The sequence below is a fragment of the Lutra lutra genome, chromosome 8 (genome assembly GCF_902655055.1).
Source record: "Lutra lutra chromosome 8, mLutLut1.2, whole genome shotgun sequence".
NCBI lineage: Eukaryota > Metazoa > Chordata > Mammalia > Carnivora > Mustelidae > Lutra > Lutra lutra.
This window is the reverse complement of record NC_062285.1, coordinates 134,911,711-134,931,156: the sequence shown is the minus strand read 5'-3', so window position 1 is coordinate 134,931,156 and position 19,446 is coordinate 134,911,711. Positions and strand designations below refer to the sequence as shown.

The 19,446-nt window shown below is 52.1% G+C and overlaps 1 protein-coding gene across 1 annotated transcript in view; it reads left to right on the top strand.

The window, feature by feature from the left end:
• Nucleotides 1-11,894: 11,894 nt before the first annotated feature.
• CSNK1E (casein kinase 1 epsilon) overlaps nt 11,895-19,446 on the top strand; it is a 33,587-nt gene continuing 26,035 nt past the window's right edge. The window contains exons 1-2 of the mRNA XM_047740961.1: nt 11,895-11,913; nt 14,406-14,499. The gene's annotated coding sequence lies outside the window, so the exon portion shown is untranslated. The remainder of the gene's footprint in view (nt 11,914-14,405; nt 14,500-19,446) is intronic.

The window sequence follows — 19,446 nt, the reverse complement described above, 5'->3', positions numbered from 1 at the left end:
CCTCACGACCCCTGGGGTGTCTGCCCCAGTGCGGCCTGACCCTGCTGCCCAGGGCATGCCTCCCACCTGGTCCCCTTCCAAGGCTCTCCTTGTGGGCAGCCTAACACAAGACCCTTCCACCACCCTCAAGAGGGAGGACAAAGCTGGGGGTGGCCTTCGAAGCCCCTAAGCATGGCGCCTCTCAGCGGGAGACGGAGGAAGACACTAAGGTTCAGAGTAGCCCAGAGACAAGCCAGGACTGGAACCTCCCTCTCTCCAGGCCCATCTGCACCCCTGAGCCGTCATCCCCTTCATAGCTCAGGGCAGGAAAGAAAGACAGAGGGGCTCTTTGCTGAGCCCCTACCGCAAGCCTGGCCCTGACTTGAGGGCTTGCCTTACTGGGTGCCCCAATACTGTCACCTGCCCCACTGACAGATGAGGATGGCACCGTGGCCACTAGGAGTGAGCAGACCGGGATACGAACTGCAGGCAGCCTCGCTCCTGAGTCTAGGGTCTGCCCTACCTTCTGGGTGGGGGCCTGGCAGGCTGCTTCCCCCTGTGGGCTCAGGGCCTAGACAGCAGTAGGGGAGCAGGTTTCTAGAGTGGTCTGGGCAAGTCAGAATGCCTCCCTATGCCTCAGTTTCCCCAGTCCCACCCACTGACAATGCAAAAAAAGTCCCGAAGAGTGCCTTCCAGCTGACTAGGGTAGCATGTTCCAGACAGGGCCAGTGTTGGGGGGGGGGCATCAAAGACCTGGCTTCTAGAACCCCACTGGGAGGTGGGGGAGGACACAGCTGAGATATCCAAGGCCACCAGGTCCGGCATCAGGGACCATGGGGAGGGGTGCAGAGGATGACGGGCTGGTATCATCGTGACAGCAGAGCTGCAGTCTCCCCCCGTCCCCCCACACCACCACCCTGTGCGCAGACCCAGGCCATGCCCACCCTCCAGACACCCTCCAGTCTGCTCTCTGACCCAGAGACTGACCTGGAAAGGGAAGTGTGTCAGCAGGAAGGCCAGGGATTCCTCCCCTTCTACTTCATCACCGTCATCCTCCTGGACTCCCAAGTTCAAAGAATTTCCCTCCCCTGGCCCCGGGGAAGGCCGTTGGAACTTTCAACTCACATGTATTTTATCACCATTTAAAAAAATTCTTTTCATTAAAAAAAAAATAAACACATGAGCAGGAACGGGGCTGGCAGAGCAGGGGAAATGGGGGTTCCCCGAAGTGGCAAAACAGGAGGGAGAGGGTGTCCCTAAGAGGCAAGGACACCAGAGTGGGAGCCCTGAGTGTGAATTTGGAAGGAAGTGGGGCCCTGGTGGGGACCAGCAGGCAGGGCATGGCCAGCACACTCACAAATCCTTGGTCACAGTCATCCGGTGTCCCCACACCTCCCACCCCACCCGAGAACCCCACTTCCCTGCACAGAGTCACACTGGGCAAAAGACTCCATGCTCCTGGGACCTCTTGGTCACTGTAACCTGGGGAGTCATAGAGGCTTCCAGCTGCCTGTTCTAGCTGTCACACACACACCCCTGGCCTCTGGGAAGACACCCACTGCCAGTTCTGTCCTCTGCTAAAAAACTCCTGAAAAAAAAAAAAAAAATGGGACGCCTGGGTGGCTCAGTTGGTTGGGCAGCTGCCTTCTGCTCAGGTCATGATCCCAGCGTCCTGGGATCGAGTCCCACGTCGGGCTCCTTGCTTGGCGGGGAGCCTGCTTCTCCCTCTGCCTCTGCCTGCCATTCTGTCCGCCTGTGCTCGCTCTCTCTCCCTCTCTCTCTGACAAATAAAAAAAATAATAATTAAAAAAAAAAAAAACAACAAAAAAAACCTCCTGGGAGCTTATGGCCTGCAAGATATGACCCAGAGGCTTTGGTCTGGCATTCAAGGCTCCTGGCCCCTGGCCCCAGCTGTACTCTCCCATTCTTCCTCCAGGGTGGCTGGGTCCCACCATGCACAGGACCCTGAAATTGCCCTATGGGCACCCACTCCTCCTAGGAGCCCACGCTCTACCCTGTCCTTCCCTGCCTCCTTCGCTTTTATCCTCCCTTCCCCTAGGAATGCCCCTTTCCACAGTCCAAGCCTGATTTCCCCCTCTTCTGATTGTATCCTGGATCTTCCCCAAGGCCCTGTGACCTTCCAGTGGGCAGGGCCAAGTCTCCACAAACTCTAGACTCCTTCTGGCACCAGCACACTGTAGGGGCTCAGGCAGAATCTGCTGAGAGGTTTGGCCACAGCAGGTTCCCTGTCCACCTCCCTGAAACCCAGCAGGGGCAGCAAGTGGGGCTGGTAGAGAGTTAAGTGTCTGGAGCCCTGGGGTCCGGCCCTGTCCAGCTTTGCTGTGTGACCTCAGGCAAGTGTCTCCCTTCTCTGGGCTTTGGTTACAACCTTCTAGGAAACGTGGTCTCCTGAGCAGCCAGTCCCACGGAACAGGCTCTGTCGAAGGGTAGTGAAGGTGGGGCGGAGGGAGTCATCTGTGCCATGATCTGAGGGTGGAGTCCAGATGGTAAGAAGGCCAAGGTCACCACGGCCACAGCAGAGCTTTCTGGGTGCTCACATGCACACCCATCCTAGAGCTATGCTTGGCACTTAGCTGGGGCTGCCCTGGGCTGCTGGAATGTTAGGGAGGGCCCAGAGCTCTGTCACTACCACCGGCCCCACCATGACCTTCCTCATCCCCACGTCATCAACCCCATCCCCATATCCCTATCATCACCAAGAAGTTCAAAGAATTTCCTTTTCTGGAAGGCACTTCTGGGGAAGGCACCTCTGGCCAGAGACAAGCCAGTTCTCTGTACACATAGTAGGCTGGACAAGAAGACCTTCCTTGGTTTCTGGAAGGGGGTTGGAGGGAAGCCCCTGTGTCCCCGGCCTCCTCAGGGGATGCAAGGGAGAGAAGGGAGCCCACTTCACCGAGCCCGGCCGTCTCTCCGTAAGCTTCCAGGAAGCATTCTTGGCCTCTTACAGACGGGACAACTGAGGATCAGAGAGGTCAAGCTTGCACAGTTGTGAGTGCATGAGGTGAGGCTCAAATCCAAGGCCTCTGCCTTCTGTTTGCTCATTCCTATTTCTCTGGGCACATGTCAGAAAGCAAAGAATATGTGCCTCTGACAGGGACCCCTTTCCTAGCCCCGAGTGTCTGCTCTCCCAGCCCAGACTCTCTGCTCTGTAAGGCCGCTGGCGTGTGGCTAAGAGCTGGGCTCTGGAAGCTTCCTGCCCAGGTTCGAATCCAGCTCCGCCCCTCAGCAGCCATTTTGAGCTTGAGCTCCAGGTCCTAGGTTGGCAGCAGGGCCAAGGGGGTGTGGAGAGAAGGCTGTTCCAACAGAGCCAGGCACAGAGTGGGCCCTCAAGGAGCACTGGCTAGCCGAATTCTCATTTCCCCTCCAGGCAAACGTCTCCTCCTCCTTCCCTTCCTTCCTGACCACCCTCCTGGGCCCTGGGCCACCCCCGGAGCCTTTCTCATCCTGCAAGAGGAGGACCAGTAACCCCCTGCACCTCCTCCCTCCACAGTGTGCCCCTCCTGAGCGAGGCTGGCATGTCCTGCCGGGCCCTCTCTGCGTCCGGGGCCTGCCCAGGGCTAGCCGTGGCATGCCCTCAGGTCTGCTGACGATCGAATCGGTGAGTGTACACCCATTTCCTCCGCCCACTACTGCCGGCCACCTCCTCATCTCCCAGGACTTCGTAGAATCTTCCCTGACCTTCTGCTGCCCCGTCTCGCAGCTTAGGCCTCACACTCTGTGAATTTAAGATTCCCCCCGCCCCCCACAGCCCTCATTGCTCCGCAAGGATTAGGCTTCAAGCCCAGGACGAGGCTTCTCCTGGGATCTCTCCACCACCTTGCATGCCTCCTGGCCTCCGGTCTGCTCTCCAGGAGCGCGAGGTCTTGACATCCCCTATCCACTGGCTGTGTGACACTGGGTAAGACCCTGACCCTCTCTGAGCCCTGGGGAAGTCAGCTGTAGAAGGGGGAGGGGAACCGACCCCTCCCTGGATTTGCTCCAAGTTTCAGAGAGGGTGGGGAACTCTTTGTGCACTGGAGAGGCTGGTGCACTTTGGACAGCTGTACTCACAGATGCCAGATGCTGGCCAGAATGGGAGTGGAGTGGTGGGGCATGTTGGGTTCTAACATGGCCCAACCCCCCCTCCCCTCTCTCAGAACTAAGCAGAACGTCCCAGCTAAGTGGGAGGGAGGTTTGTGCCCTGTGGCCTGGGAATCAGAAGGCCTGGGGCAGATTCATTCCTCAACTGGCCCTCGCCCCTGCTCTGGGCCGAGACCTGTGCCAAACACCCGGACCGGTTGAATCCAGTCTCTGCCCCATGAAAGCTGAGAGCCTTATGGGGAAACAGTTCTGGAAACCCTTCACTACCACCCAGTGTGAACCAGGAAGTCAGGCCAGGGAGGCATGCCTCCTGTGGAGGGCAGAGTGTGTGTGTGTGTGTTTGGGCCGGGGGGGGGGGGGGGGGGGGGGGGGGGGGGGGGGGGGGACACGACCCTCCTAGAGGGCTTCCTGGAGGAGGTGGCGCCAGGACCAGACTAGGTGGGAAGTTGCTGCTACACAGAGAGACCCTGAGAAGCAGGAGCCTCCACTGGTCCCCCTGCCACCACCACCCCCCACTCCCTGGTAAAGTCTAGAAAAGCTTCAGAAGGAGGCAAATTAAGTCTTGAAAGAAACTGCCATTAATTCAGTCAGAAAATAATCCTGTTAATTTAGTCAAAGAAACACTTAAGTGAATTTCTTTCCAAATCCATGCCTATTCAAAAAGCCAGCGAATCCAGTTGGCGGCTACACTTAAAGTAAATTCCCCAATAATCCAAGGAATGGGCCAGTGGAGTCCAGAGTCTGGTCTGGTAAATCTAGTCCAGAATCATCCCAGTCCTATGACTGCTCATTCATTCGACTTATCCTTTTTTTTTTTCTTTTCTTTTTAATAAAGTATAATTCGGGCAAACAATGGTACACTTGGGCAAATAACCAGAAAGTTCAGCATGAAGAACTCTGTCGTGCCTGCTGGCCAGCTGGAGGTGCATTGTGTGGTGACAAAGCCTACAGGAGGGTCTGGAACCATGAACTTGAACAGGACGTTGGCTCCCCGCTGCACCCCAGGCTCGTAAGCTCAGGAGTCATTCTCCAGTTCTGAGTTTTAGTGTCCACATCCAAAAAATGGGGAGCCTGCTGTGAGGTTTGTTATTTTGTTTTTTGGGTTTTTGTTTTTAAGATTTTGTTTATTTATTTGACAGAGAGAGAGAGAGAGAGAGAGACAGTGAGAGAGGGAACAGGAGCAGGGGCAGAGAGTGAGGGAGAAGGAAAAGCAGGCTTCCCTCGGAGCAGGGAGCCCCACTTGGGGGTTCCATCCCGAGACCCTGGGATCATGACCTGAGCTGAAGGCAGAGGCCCAGCGACTTAGCTGCCCAGGCGTCCCTGCTGTGAGGATTTTTTAAATCAGGAAACAAAGGGAGTGCCCTGCCAGAGGACACCCCGTCTCTCCTGCCCTCCTCCATCCCAGGCCTTGCAGGAGAGGAACCTATACAAATGGATCCTTAAACTTTTAATCTCATGTAACGTTTGGAATGGAAAATGTTTTCATGTGGATCAAAATCCAAACATTAACACAGGGGTACAGTAAAAGTCTCCTGCCAGCGCCTCGCCCCCAGCCCCCCATTTCCTTTCCTGGAGGAGAGTCAGCACCTCCCCAGTTTCTTACACAGCCGGCCAGACATGGGTATGTAACAGAAACAGAAGAAAACACAGGCACCATCTTTCTCCTCCCTGTCTATTTCCATAAAGAGACACTGACACAAGGTGATACTTTGTGTACACCTTTCCCCGTTGGTACATAAAGATCTTCCTCATTTATATGGCTTCATTATGGTGTCTTGGATGAATGTTCTACGATTTATTTTCTCAGCCCTTTACCGATGGACAGAAGATATTTCCAAACACACACACACACACACACACACACACACACGCACGCACGCACGCACGCGCGCATGGCTATGAATAAGACATTTCCCTCCTACGCACTTATACCTGTAAGATAAATACCTGCATTTGGAATTCTGAGGGCAAAGGAAATGTGCGGTTGTCAGTTTGATGGATGTCGCCGCTGCCCTCCTTAGGGGATTTACTTACTCACTCTCCCACAAATGAAGGTGCCTGTTCCCCCCCGAGATGTGCTGTCAGTGTGTTCGCAAAATGTCGTAATTTTCCTCACCCGTCGGGTGCGCGTGGAATCTCGGTGTCATTTTATTTTGCATTTTTCTTCTTTTGAATGAGGCTGCAGGGGTGCCTGGGTGGCTCAGTCAGTTAAGCATCTGCCTTCTGCTCAGGTCCTGATCTCCAGGTCCTGGGATCAAGCCCTGCATTGGGCTTTTTGCTCAGCAGGGAGTCTGTTTCCCTCTCTCTCTCTCACCCTCTGCCCCTCCCCACTGCTCGTTCTCTCTCTCTCTCAAATAAATAAGTAATATCTTTTAAATAAATGAATGAGGCTGCAGCTTTGACCTGAATTTCAGAGACCCTTGTATGTCCTTTTCTGGGAAGTCTGTTTGTATTCTTATTTTCTTATTGATTTCTAGGTGTTCTTTGTGTATTCAGAAAAGCATGATTTGCAAATTTTTTCCCTTCTGGACCCTTCCAGAGATGTTCTGTGCACGTAAAACCAAATACATATATGGTACCATGGGCACTTTGAATTGTAGTTTGCTGGGGTACTTTTTGACTCAGTGGTCCAGGTATGCGAGGGGGATCCCTCCAGTCAGCATATTGGAGCTGGAGATGAGCATGGAGATGGGCTGAACGTTCTCCTTTTTAGGGCAAGAGCTAATGATGCCCAGGGTCTATTTCCCTCCATTTTTCTTAGCCACTTGAGGGCAGGGACTGTACCTGGGTACAGCATCCGGGCCTCACTGCCCACTGAACACCCACCCCTGGACTCATAGTCCATTGTTCTCTGCACTCCTTCCTCTGCGTAAGTCTGCATAATCAAAGTATGTGATGGGCCAAACCACACCCTCTCTCTTTCTCCTTCACAAGGGCAGACGTCCATGAGACTATGTCCATGGTGAGGAATGGAATCTTTGACCACAGCTCAAATCACATCTCAGGCCTTATTCATATGGTAGGCCCATTCCTCTGCCTGTACTCCCCATGGCAAACTCCTACACAGACTTGAAAGCCCAGCTCCTGTGATGCTTCCTCTGGGAAGACTTCCATGACTCCCATCTCTTTCTCTCTTAGGGTTCTGTTCACCTTGCTCGTGTCTATATTTAGCAGAGCAAGAACTGTGTTTTCCCACTTCTCTGTCATTTGGAACCTCCTGACATGAATTACCAAATGACTCATCAAAGAAAGGCAGGTTTCTTCACCACTTGGGGCCTCAGTTTCCCCATTTGAAAAGGAAGAGCAAAATATAGAGCCAGCCAGAGAGTTGTTGAGAGGATTGAATGTGTCAGTTCATGTAAAGTGTTTAGCAGAGTCGCCAGGAATAAGCAAGGGGCCAAGAGGCAGAGGCCATTCATTGATCATTACTAACCCTGTGACCTTGGGCAAATCACTTCTCTTCTCTTAGCCTCAGTTTCTGTTTCTGTGAACTAAAGAGTGAAAGAGCAGACTGAGGCCATAATCATCAATGGATGCTAACATTCTTGGCTCAAATGTTGATGGTAACTTTGTAACAGACGATGAGGCTGACACCCAGAGTTGCCGATCAACCTTACCATCACTAAAATGTGCAACCGGGGTGCCTGGGTGGCTCAGGTCAAAGCCTCTGCCTTTGGCTCAGGTCATGATCTCAGGGTCCTGGGATGGAGCCCCGCATCAGGCTCTCTGCTCAGCAGGGAGCCTGCTTCCCTTCCTCTCTCTCTGCCTGCCTCTCTGCCTACTTGTGATCTGTCAAATAAATAAATAAATAATCTTTAAATAAAAAAATAAAACGTGCAACAGCCAGACACACACACATGGCGGCTCCTGCTCTGAAGCCGCAGGAAGAACATGGCATCGTCTGTGGAATAGTCTCAATAAAATCACTAGGGTCCAAGGGTGCCTTGGTGGCTCAGTGGGTTAAGCCTCTGCTTTCGGCTCAGGTCATGATCTCAGGGTCCTGGAATCGAGTCCCACATAGGGCTCTCTGCTCAGCGGAGAGCCTGCTTCCTCCTCTCTCTCTCTGTCTGCCTCTCTGCCTACTTATGATCTCTGTCAAATAAATAAATAAAATCTTTTAAAAAAAAAATCACTGGGGTTCAGATCGAATCAAGCCTCCAGCCTCCAGTGTCTACATTTCAACTAGCAGCCTACAGGGAACTACGGGGGAGAGAGGAACATGTTAGAGACACCACAGGGATGCAGTCAACCAACTCCAGTCTGTGGGAAACTCAAGCCTGGAATATTATTTGGCCGTAAAAAGGAATGAAGTACCAACATGTGCCACAGCATGGTTGAACCTTGAAAACATTATGCAAAGGAAAGCCAGACCCAACAGGTCACAGACTGTACGATCCCATATATATGAACTATTTCCAGTAGGCAAAAGACAAGAGGAGATGAGTGGTCCCCAAGGGCTAAGGGAGGGCAGGAGTGGGGAGTGACTGCAAGAGGGTATGGGGTTTCTTTTTCTGGTGATAAAAGTGTTACAGAATTAGGTGGTGGTAATGGTTGCAAACCTTCTGAATCTACAAAAAGCCACAAACTCTACACTTCAAAAGGATTAATGTTGGGCTGCCTGTGTGGCTCAGTTGGTTAAGCCCCCAACTCTGTTTTCTTTTCTTTTTTTTTTTTCTTTCTTTCTTTCTTTCTTTCTTTCTTTCTTTCTTTCTTTCTTTCTTTTTTTTTTTTTTGAGAGAGAGAGAGAGCATGTGCGGTGGGTGGGGTGGAGGAGCAGAGGGAAAGGGAAATGTGGATCCCCAGATGAGCAGGGAGCCTGACACAGGGCTCCATACCCAGACCCCAAGATCATAACCCGAGCCAAAGGCAGATACTTAACTGACTGAGCCACTCAGGTGCCCCAAGCCTCAGGTTATGACCTCAGGGTCGTGGGATGGAGCCCTGTGTTAGGCACCACACTCAGCTGGGGGTCTGCTTGGGAATCTCTCTTTCCCTCTCCCTCTGCCCGCCCCCCACATTTACTCTCTCTCTCTCTCTAGTAATAAATAAGTCTTTTTAGAAAAATGTTTAATTTTATGGAATGTAAATTATATCTCCTTGAAAGAGACAGAGACAGAGAAACATTTAAGAGATATATCAACCAGATAGACTAGGTGGGCCTTCTGTGGATGCTGATCCAAACCAACTGGAAAAAGACATTTTGGAGACAAATTAAGGAAATTTGAACATGGATTGCCTATTAAATATTCTGATGAGAAAAATGGTGTCAATGTTGCAGGATGTATTAATAGTAGTGTGTGTGTTTGATTTACAAAGCCTTTATCATTGAGAGATAATTACTGAAGTATTTATAGGTAAAATAATATGATATCTGGAATTTTCTTTAATAAATATAGGTGGGAGACGGATGAAACAAGAATGGAGAAAGTTGATGTTTGTCAAAAATTAGTGATGGGTATATGGGTTCATTTTGCTATATTCCCTTTACTTTTTAGTATTCTTGAAAATACCTAGGGGTGGGTGCCTGGGTGGCTCAGTGGGTTAAGGCCTCTGCCTTCGGCTTGGGTCATGGTCTCAGGGTCCTGGGATCAAGCCCCACTTTGGGCTCTCTGCTTGGCGGGGAGCCTGCTTCTCCGCCCCACCCCGCCTGCCTCTCTGCCTACTTGTGTGATCTCTGTCTGTCAAATAAATAAATAAAATCTTTAAAAAAATTAAAATAAAATAAATAAAATAAAAACCTAGGGGTGCCTGGTGGGTTCTGTTGGAGCATGAGACTGTTTGATCTCAGGGTCATGAGTTTGAACATCCACACTGGGTGTAGAGATGACTTAAAAATAAATCAGTAAATAAGCTAATAAAATAAAATACAATAAAAGGTAAAGCAATAAAGGGATTGACTTGTTTTCTTTTTTATATTTTATCAACTGTCTCATTTTCTGTAAATTTCCTATAAATTCTATAAATATAGATTGCTTTTATAATCAGCAAAATATATTAAGGCTACAAAACTAACCAACAAGGTTGAGCTAGCTGACATCTCAACCTTGGAGCTTGGTCTCTGGGAAGCTCTCTTCCCTGGGTCCCACCAATGCCAAGCCAACCTCAAAGCCTTCCCGGCAGGAGGGAAGAGCTCACCCACGGGATGGAGGGCTTGCTGAAACTCTGTGGCTGCCTTTCACACTGCCCTTCCTCTTAAACCCCAAGGGTGGACAAACCCTCTCCCTGGATCCCTTTAGCCTGGCTGAAGCTGGTGGCCCTTTTAGCCTAGTAGCTTAGTCAAGAGAGTGTTGAAAGAGAGAAAAGGTCTTTGACCCTTTGTATTCATGTGACCTGGGAGAGGGAAACAGCCTCTCAGACTTGGTTTCCTCATCTGTAACCTGAGGAAAATAATAATTCCTACCTCAGGGCTATTGCAAGGATTACATGAAAGGAGCTTATCCAGATTATAGTAAGTGCTCAATTAATGAGAACAATTTTGTGAAATAAAGGAGCTTTATAAAAGTGATATAAGCCCATTAGGAGAAAATGCAGGAAAACAGAAGGATTAAAAAAAACAAGCTTCAGAGTCCCCCCACCCCAAAAAGAACCACAGTGAACATTCTTTCTTTCCAGGCTCTCTTTCCTGTGTATAAAGGTATATTCTGCTTTTAAGTACGACTGTGATGCTACTGTCAACATACACTTACATCCTGCTTTTCTTCTTCTAATATTGTAACACATTTCCTCATATTATTACAAGCTGTTTGTAAACATGACTTTTAATGGTTGTGTAATATTCCATTGTGGTTGTACTGCTCACCTCTGACCTGGGTGTTGGACACCTAGACTAATTCCAATTTTCACCATTGTAAAGAACGGCACAACTAAAGAAAAAAAAAAAAAAAAGCCAGAAGAATGCCACAGCGAACATGTATTCTGAATGATTTCCTTGGGTAGATTTCCAGGAGTGGCATCGCTGGGTCCAAGGGCGCGCATGTATTTAAAGCTTTTGGATAGGTGAAGCCTGACCGCCTTTTCGAAGAAGTGGTGCCCTTCTTTTTGCCACAGCCAGAAGGCTGGCGTTTCCAAAACGGAACTTTGCCAAAAATAAGCGATCCCAGATGATATAAAGTAGATGAAAACAGTGTTCTGACTCCAGGCGTCAGATGCCAGATTACCTTTTCCCAACCCCCAAGGGCTGGAATCACACTTCTTGGTCACTCCCCGCCCCTCCCCCATTCCTGGTTTCTTTAGTAGAAGGGGTCAGAGGAAGGGTCCTAGGGAACCAGAGAGTGGGGTACAAAAAAGAAGAAAAGATTTGGGGAATCCGAGGCTCCCTCCGTTCCTCGGACGTCATTCTTTGCCCCAGGTGATTTGAACCCGGAATCTGCGGACCCAACAGTTCTTTGTAAACCGGGGGTGGAGGTGGAAAGGTGGGGTTAGGGGGCAGAGGGGATCCCAGCTCTTTCCAGGCTTCTCCAAGGGACCCTCGCCCGGGGAAGGGTAGTACCTCCCCTTCCAGCCCGCCCACCCCCGAGGGCGCACTTGGAGGCTCCCTTGGGCCCGCGCTGCCGCTGGCTGGGGGTCCGCCCACGGGGGCGTGTGGGGGGGAGGCATGCGGGTCGGGAGGAGTGTCCCCAGCGGCTCACCCCGCAAGCACGACAATCACGAGCGCCCGGGGGCCGGGAAGCCGGGGCGTGGCCGGGAAGCCGGGGGCGGGGCTGGGAGGATGGCGTCACGGCCCCGCCCCCGGCCGGCTCCCTCCTTCCTGCGCGGGGCGCCCTGGCCGAGTCCTTCACCTGAAGGGACAGGTGTGCTCATCTCGCGTCTCGGAGGCTGGCCCGCGAGTGTCAGGTGAGCCCCAGCAGCAGCTCCGGCGCGGGGGTTGGGAGGAAGGTCCGGGATGGAGGGGGGGTCCTCCGACGCGGAGGGGCAGCCTGGTCAAAGCAGGCTGCTCAGAGAGGCGGAGCTGGGCGTGGGTCTGTGGAGGTGCCGGTTGCTCCCCAAAACTCCTGCGATGTCTCTTGGTTATGGTCACGTTGTACCGAAAACGGAGGCTTTGGAGGGATTTGAAGAGGAAACAGCAGGCTTCCAAATATTTCAACCGCAAATCTATCATTTTTTGGTACATGATAGCTTTTCTTCGTTGTAAAAGTAATGTGCATGGGTTGACAGTTTGGCAAATGGGGAAGAATAGGAAAGAAATTGTCCGTGGTACTAAGACACACGAAACAACTGCGAGTATTCCTGGTGTATTTTCTTTCCCGGTGTGGTCTCTGTGCATAATCATATTAATCTCATTTTATTATACTATATTTACAATTTTTGTGTCTTGCTTTTCTCCTCTTAACATTGTGTCATAAGCATTTTCTCTGTTGTTATTAGTCAGCCTTGTATGTGTAATCATTATTTTTAATGGCTGCATAATGTTACATTTGAGGGAGGGGCCGTAGTTGGGTGCCATTCTGAACACTTGGAGGAAGGATTTGAGGGGGAGACTGAGAGGTGTCATAGGAAAACATGGGCTCTGGGTCAGACAGGCCAAGACCTCCGCCTCCAACACGGGGCTTCAAGAGAGGTCTTTGTGTCAGTTTCCACATCAGGGAAACGGATCCATTCCCCAGAACGTTGTGAGGATTAAGTGAGCTAATTTATGTAGAACACCTCCCCTACTGCTCTCACGGTTCTGGCAGAAAAAGGGTCCATGTGTTTGTGAGTTTGGAGGAGGGATTTGGGCCAGCTGAAGCTGCTGAGGGAGTAGAGAAAGAGCTGGGGACAGGAGGACGGGCTTCCCAGAATTGAGATGTCTCTGGGTCCGGGGTAGATGGGCTCACACCCACATCACTGTGGGAGCCAGGCCCAGACAGGTCCCTAAGGCAGGGCTGTGACCTCCAGGCCGCTAGAAGGGTTCAACACTTGGGATAAACTTCTAGAAGGGCTTTGGAAGAGAGAGAATCGGAAGAAAAGTAGGGGGAGAGGGTGAAGGGGGAGCTTAGTAATCAAACTCTTGTACAGATAAGGAAACTGAGGTTCAGAGGACAGGGGGTTTTCTCAGGATATGCACAGGGAGCAGTAACAGAGTAGGTTCAGACCCTTGGGGATCTAACTCCTACAGGGATCTCTACAGCAGAGACTCCCTGATACTAGGGGAAGGAGAAGGTCAAGGCTGAGTCACCAGCTGCACTTGTACCAGACTAAGGTTAGCTGAGAGAAAACAGATGTCTCTGTTTTTTGAGCCTCCATTTCCTCATCTGTGAAATGGGATAATAACTCCCCACCTACCTACTTAGTACCCACGGCCAAGCCTGCCCATCACCAGGTAGCCAGGGCCTGCTTCCATTCTTAGGGCCTGTTCATTCTCTGCTCATACACTCCTAAACCGTGGCCCCTTTGTCTTCATGGCCCCCTGGCCATCTTCGGGGTGGGGGTGGCGGTCTAGGTACCTGTTGGTGAGTGCCTGTGGCCCCATCTCAGTTAGGATAGGAAATTCCATACTCCCCTGAGCTTCTGCTTCTAGCATCTGAGGGATTTTGTTCTATGTTTCTAATTTGGCCTTCTTATAAGGGCTCCTACAGCACTCTATGGGCTGAATGAGAAAGGGTTTCCTGCCCTGGGGGGAGTTCCTAAATGCTAAACTCATCTTGTAGTGAGGGTCCCTGTGACCCTCTGAGGCCACCTCTTTCTGCCTGGCCCGTCACACCGGGACAGTAATAAGGACGTCATAGCCTCCCCTAGCCATTTTAGCCATCTCTGACTTAATGCTGGTCCCTTATTCTGGGTCCTGGGCCTCCTACGGTAGATGCAGTCCCCAAGGGCTCAGCCCACCACAATGGAGGCCAGGCCAGGCCCGGCTCTACTCCCTGTCACTGAGGGGGTAATAAAATTCAGGTACCAGACTCTGGGCTGTCAGGCTTTCTGGGCAGTGTTTCTTTTTTAATCCGCCTGAGGTGGGCGCTGTGGCCACCCCCATTCTGACATGAGGGAACAGAAGTTCAGGAAAGTTCTATAAACTCGTCCAGGCGCACAGCCCAAAAATCACTGACGCAGGATCTGAACTCAGCTTGCTGAAGTGGGGGGTCTCCTCCACTCCTACCTCTCAAGTGAGAGCTCCTTGCCGGGGTCCTCCAACGCTGATGTAAACTGCGGCGGCGTGCCCCTTCTGTGAGAATATTTTTGAGCGCGTATTTTGTATGCAAATGTATATATATTTGTTTAGAACTTGGGTATAGATGTTCTGCTGGGCTAACGCGTGTGTTATAAAACATACATTAAGATAGAACATTTAGAAAGCCAAGATTAAAAACTGGATAAGAATGCACATTCTGATCTCTCTTCCCACACCCCAGTGGATCACTCCGTGAATTTCCTGGGGTGCCGGGATCTACTTTGGAAACAGCGACGATAGCGGCCACCAGAACCCCCTGGATGCTTTCAGAGTGGGTGAGTGGATTCGTGGTGTCCTGAAGAGCAAAGGGGGGGCCCGTGCAGTGGGGACCTCAGATGCATGGGCACGTTCCCGTTGGCATGCACAGAGGGAGACAAAGGTGGATTGGGGTGCAGGCTTTGAGGCAGGGTGAGGCCCCTGGGTGGGTCTGGGAAGGGTGAATTGGAGTCCTTCGTAACCTTTGTGAACATTAGATCGTGTTCTGGTAAACTCTCCCAGCCTCAGGTTCCTACCTGTAGAACAGGTGGGGTGATCTCTGGTTCATGGGATTGCTGTAGAGAATTCAACAAAGCCCATGGCAGGTGCCCCTTGCGGGGCCAATAAATGTGTGTTTGCTTGTTCTCTCCTTCTTCTTATCTTCTACATGCAAAATGCCAAGCTGTTCTGAGCAAAGCCAGTGGATGAGTCCCCTAGTTGGCAGCTTGGGATTAAAGACCCTGTCCGCTTCCACCTTCCTCATCAGTCGTGGGGGATCCTGGGTGCCAATGGACTCGTCTCCCCACGGGGGGGGGGTGGGCACCTTCAAATGTCTGCGGTTTCTACCATAGCATTGGCTCGGGCTGTTCCTCTCCATCCTCCAAATCTACCCACCTTCCAGCCCCTTGTCCTTCTGCCGCCCCCAATGGCAACTCCCCACTTTCCCAATGGAAGGGGCGTGGTGTGCAGTCTGGCAAGAAGGGGTCTCGGGGACTCATCTAGACGCTGTATCTGTGTAGCACTTGGTCTCAAGTTAAGAACTCCCCGATGGTGCATTTCACAGGCCATCCTGGGTGGAGGGTGAGGGGGCAGCTTAGCACCCCCTTGGTGCCCCCGCTGATGCCAGGCCACGTGAACCTGGCCTGTGGTGCTCTCCATCTAGCAGGTTCTCTCTGCAATCCGGAGTCCATCTTTCTTTCTCGTGCTCACACAGCTGGTCCAGGCAGATTGTCAGCATGAGGCGAGCAGGGCTCAGCCTGGCTCTCTCAGGCCCAGTAAGGGGTGGGCATCAGGAAATGTTTGTGGACAGACGTGTGACACAGTGAGATGATGAGTTGCGCCAGCTATGCTGACTTGAGAAGTGTTGCTGTGGGAATTGGGATTATTAGCCGTGGCAATCATCGTAATTCCCGTGGCCCAGTTAATGAGTGGTTGTGTGTCCTGGAGATGAGATTCCTTGGATTCCCAGAGGATGGAAGGAGCGTGTTTTGGAGAGAATTGGCAGTGGCACAAACGGCAAGGTTGGGTCACTCTGAGGGGCATCGAGGGGACAAGCCAAGCTGAAGGAAGGACGCAGGTGGGAGGTGGGCAGAGGTGAAGGCAGTGGCCCTTGGGTGATGCTGGGGTGCTCAGGTGTTTCCCTGAGCCTGTGCCTTTAGAGATGGGTGGTCTGAGAGTTGAGTCCCCAGTGAAGACCAGCAGCATAAGGGATACCCAGAGGGGTTTTCCCCAGTGGAGGGGAGAGGGCCAAGAACCCACCGTAAGCAGTGGATGGGGTAGGGAGGAACCACGGGATAAGTAAGGCCTGTGTCTGAGAGAAGGCTGTCAGCCACCATCTGGCCCAGGGATGGAAAGTGCCAGGCCCTTGCCTCCACCCCTACGACCACACACCCACGGCAGAATTTGCTCATTGCCCAAGTATTTATGGAGCACCCATTACGAATTGGACACTCACAGGAGCACCTATAAGAGGATTTCTCTCTCTTGGAGCTTATGTTCAAGGGCATTAAAAATAAACAAGTTGATGTGTTCAGCCCATAGTAAGTGCCATAAAGAAAATAAGGCAGGGTGATCTGGTAGAAAGAGGCAGAGGGTAAGGGGGGCTGCTTAAGATTGTGTGGTCAGGGCACCCAGTTGGTTCTTGATCTCAGGTTGTGAATTCAAGCCCCATGTTGGGCATGGAGCTTACCACTAAAAAAAAAAAAAAAGATTGTGTGGTCAAAGGAGGCCTCTCTGAGGAGGTAACTCCTGAGCTGTGACTTGATCACAATCAAGCTGTTGAAGGCAGCCATTGACGTCTGCAGGGAGATAATTCTAGGCAGAAAGAATGGCATGTGCAAAGGCCCTGAGCTATGATGAAATGAAGGAAGAAACGAAAAAAGGTAGTTTGAGATGAGGCCTGAGAAGCAGGTAAGGGCCAGATTCATAGCAGGCCTGGGAAAGAACATGGATTTCCCTCTAAGGACAGAGGGAGCCTTTGGTGTATTTTCAGTAGTCAAGGGATGTGATCTCACAGGTAACAAACCGCTACAGTATCTACATGAAAGATACATGTGTTGAGAGGTGGCTGGGCTCAGAATATAGCTGGGAGGCGGAGCTGATGGGATGTATACAATGTTTCAAACATGGGTGAGGGTAACGGGGAGAAAACCCTTTCCCACTGATCCCAGATGTGGGTGACCTCAGGGTCTTTCTCAACAGGGAGCCCCAGATGTGAAGTATAAGAGGACCTTCCCCATCCAGTCTAGCCCTTTAGTTTATAGATGGGGAGACTGAAGAAAGAGCCTTATAGGTCTCCTTGTCCGGCCCCCCAGAGAGGGGCTGTGAATTCTCACAGTTCCCGCTGAAATTCACAGGCTGAGCTGGGACTCAAACGTGGGCTTCCGGGCCCCTGGTCCAGGCCTCTCGCTACCCCACCCTGCTGCGTCTCCACCGAACATGGAGGAGGGAGGAACCACTGCCTAGAGAATGACCAGGCGTGGCGATGTGGTGAGGTCACCAGGAGAAGTGTCTAAAGGCAGTGGAGACTGCAGAGGCCCGGGCCAAGGCGCTGATTGGAGACAGGGCACTACCCTGTGAGCAGTCAGAGGTGGGTAGAACATCATGGAAGGGTCCGGGGGCAAGCTGCCAAGGGCTCTCTGGGCGAGAAAAATGCACCAGGGCAGCATTTTCAGGCTGGCAGGCTTGAGGAGGACGTCTGGGGCAGAGCCTGTGGTGGGCCATCAACCCTCAGGGGTCTTGGGAGAGACACGAGTAGCCACCAAGAATAAGAAGCCTAAGAAACTTCCTGGAGGAGCATCCTAAAGCCAAGGCCAGAAGTGAAGACGGAGGGTGGGCCCGCTGCCTGGGTTTGCCCACCTCCACCCAGAAGGGGAAGGGGAAGGCAAGGAAAGAAGCTGCTGGAGCCCCAGCCCGAGATGCTGGAAGTCCAAGGCAGGGGGCCCGGATTCCACTCCCTGCCGGCTCCTCAGAAACTTGTCATCATTTTCCTCTTCCTCAGGGCTGCTTTTGGGCTCAGTTGTTTTGGTGCACCATCCTCTGTACTATCCCCATTTGACAAATAAGGCTCATAGAGTGTAAGGGACTTTCCTAGGGTCACACAGCTAAAAAGGAGCAAAGTCAGCATTGGAAGCTGGCTTCTCAGCCACGGTGGGCTCCTGTCTTGGGCTCCCTTGGTGACTCTGAGCAAGGCTCCCTGGGTCTCACTGTCCACTGTAAAATGATGGGGCCACATAAATGAGCCCCTCAGTCCCCTGTAGTTTTGGTGGGGGGCCCCCAAATTGTGCCTGTAGGATTGGGGCTCAGAAACCTGAAGGAGGGGCGGTGGATTCATTTTGGAACTGTCTTCTCCACTATCCTGGGAGAAGTGGGTGGGGCACAGGCTCTGCCAGGCCACTCCCTCTCTACTTCCTCTGCTGAGCGTGGATATGATGGTTGGATGAGTCGGTACAGGTAACGTGTCTTGTAGAGGGCCCGGCACACAGTAGGTGCTCAATAAATGTAGCTCTTAATGTTTTGTCAGAGAGAGTGACCCCCAAACAGCAGCAACTCCCTGCCTTTGTGCAACTTATAATCTGCTAGGGGGCTCACACACACACACAGACACACACACGCACAGACACACACACACACTTGAAACAAGTACCATGTAGAACATGTTATTTAGAGAGAAATGACAGTTTAAAAAAAATGAAGCAGCAGGAATGGAGGGGTGGAGAGGAGACGCAGTGCCCTAGTGGGGTTGGATCTTAAACCAGGAAGACCAGAAGGCCTCCCGGTGAAGGGGATAAGAGCCAAGGCCTCAGGGAGGTGAGCGAATGGGCCATGCGGCTCTCTGAGGGAAAAGCATCCCAGGCAGCAGGAACAGCAGGAACTGCCAGGGCTAAGGCCTGTCTAGGGCCGTTTGAAGGACCATCCTGATGTTTAATAAACCCAGGGTGCCCAGGGGCAAGACTCAGCTGCAGATCCCCTTGGGAGGACCGAAAGCTTCCTCCCCATCTCTGATTTCTTCTGCACTATCATCATTAATTCGAGATCCCCAGCCCAGTGCTCCAGGGGCTGCGGGTGGGGGGTGGGAGGGCGGCGGGTAGGTTGTGTGCCAAGGAAATGAGTCCAAAGTGCCAGGTTGGAAGTCTGCCGGGGAGTCTCTCCTCCTGCAGAGCAGCTGGACTCCGGGGTGGGACCCAGGTGAGCTGGGACTCCACTAACGCCCATTGTTTCGGGCTGAGTGCATCTTCTGGGTGAGTGAGTGGGTGTGCAGGGAGCAGAACGGGGATGAACTCAGGCTGGCCACACCCTTGGGCCTTCCCTGTAGGGAGTTAAGCCCCAGGAAGAATAACTGGGAACCTAGAACAAAGAGAGAAGTCAGGCCCAGAGGTTGCTAGAACTCCGTAAGATTTCTTTCCCTTTGGAGTCACCTCCAGTCCTCTTCTGGGTTTTCTCGTCTCTCAGTTTCTCCTTAGAGCTGAGCTGCAAAGCTTTTTAGAAGTACCTCGGGGGCTGGTCTTCTAGGGGAGTAGGAGGGAGAACTCAGGCCCACAACATAGGTAATCAGGGGCAGGGTGGGGGGAGCATTCTTCCAAGGGAGACAGCGGGTAGGGACAGCAGGAGAGAGCCTGGGAGCAGGCCTTAGGGAACTCGTAGATGCCAGAGCTGAGTGGTGCTAGACCCTTCCTGGACAGGGAAGCCATCACTGGGCAGCCGGGCTTGGGTTGAGGGTGGGGTGATGAGGATAGAGGACACGGGGG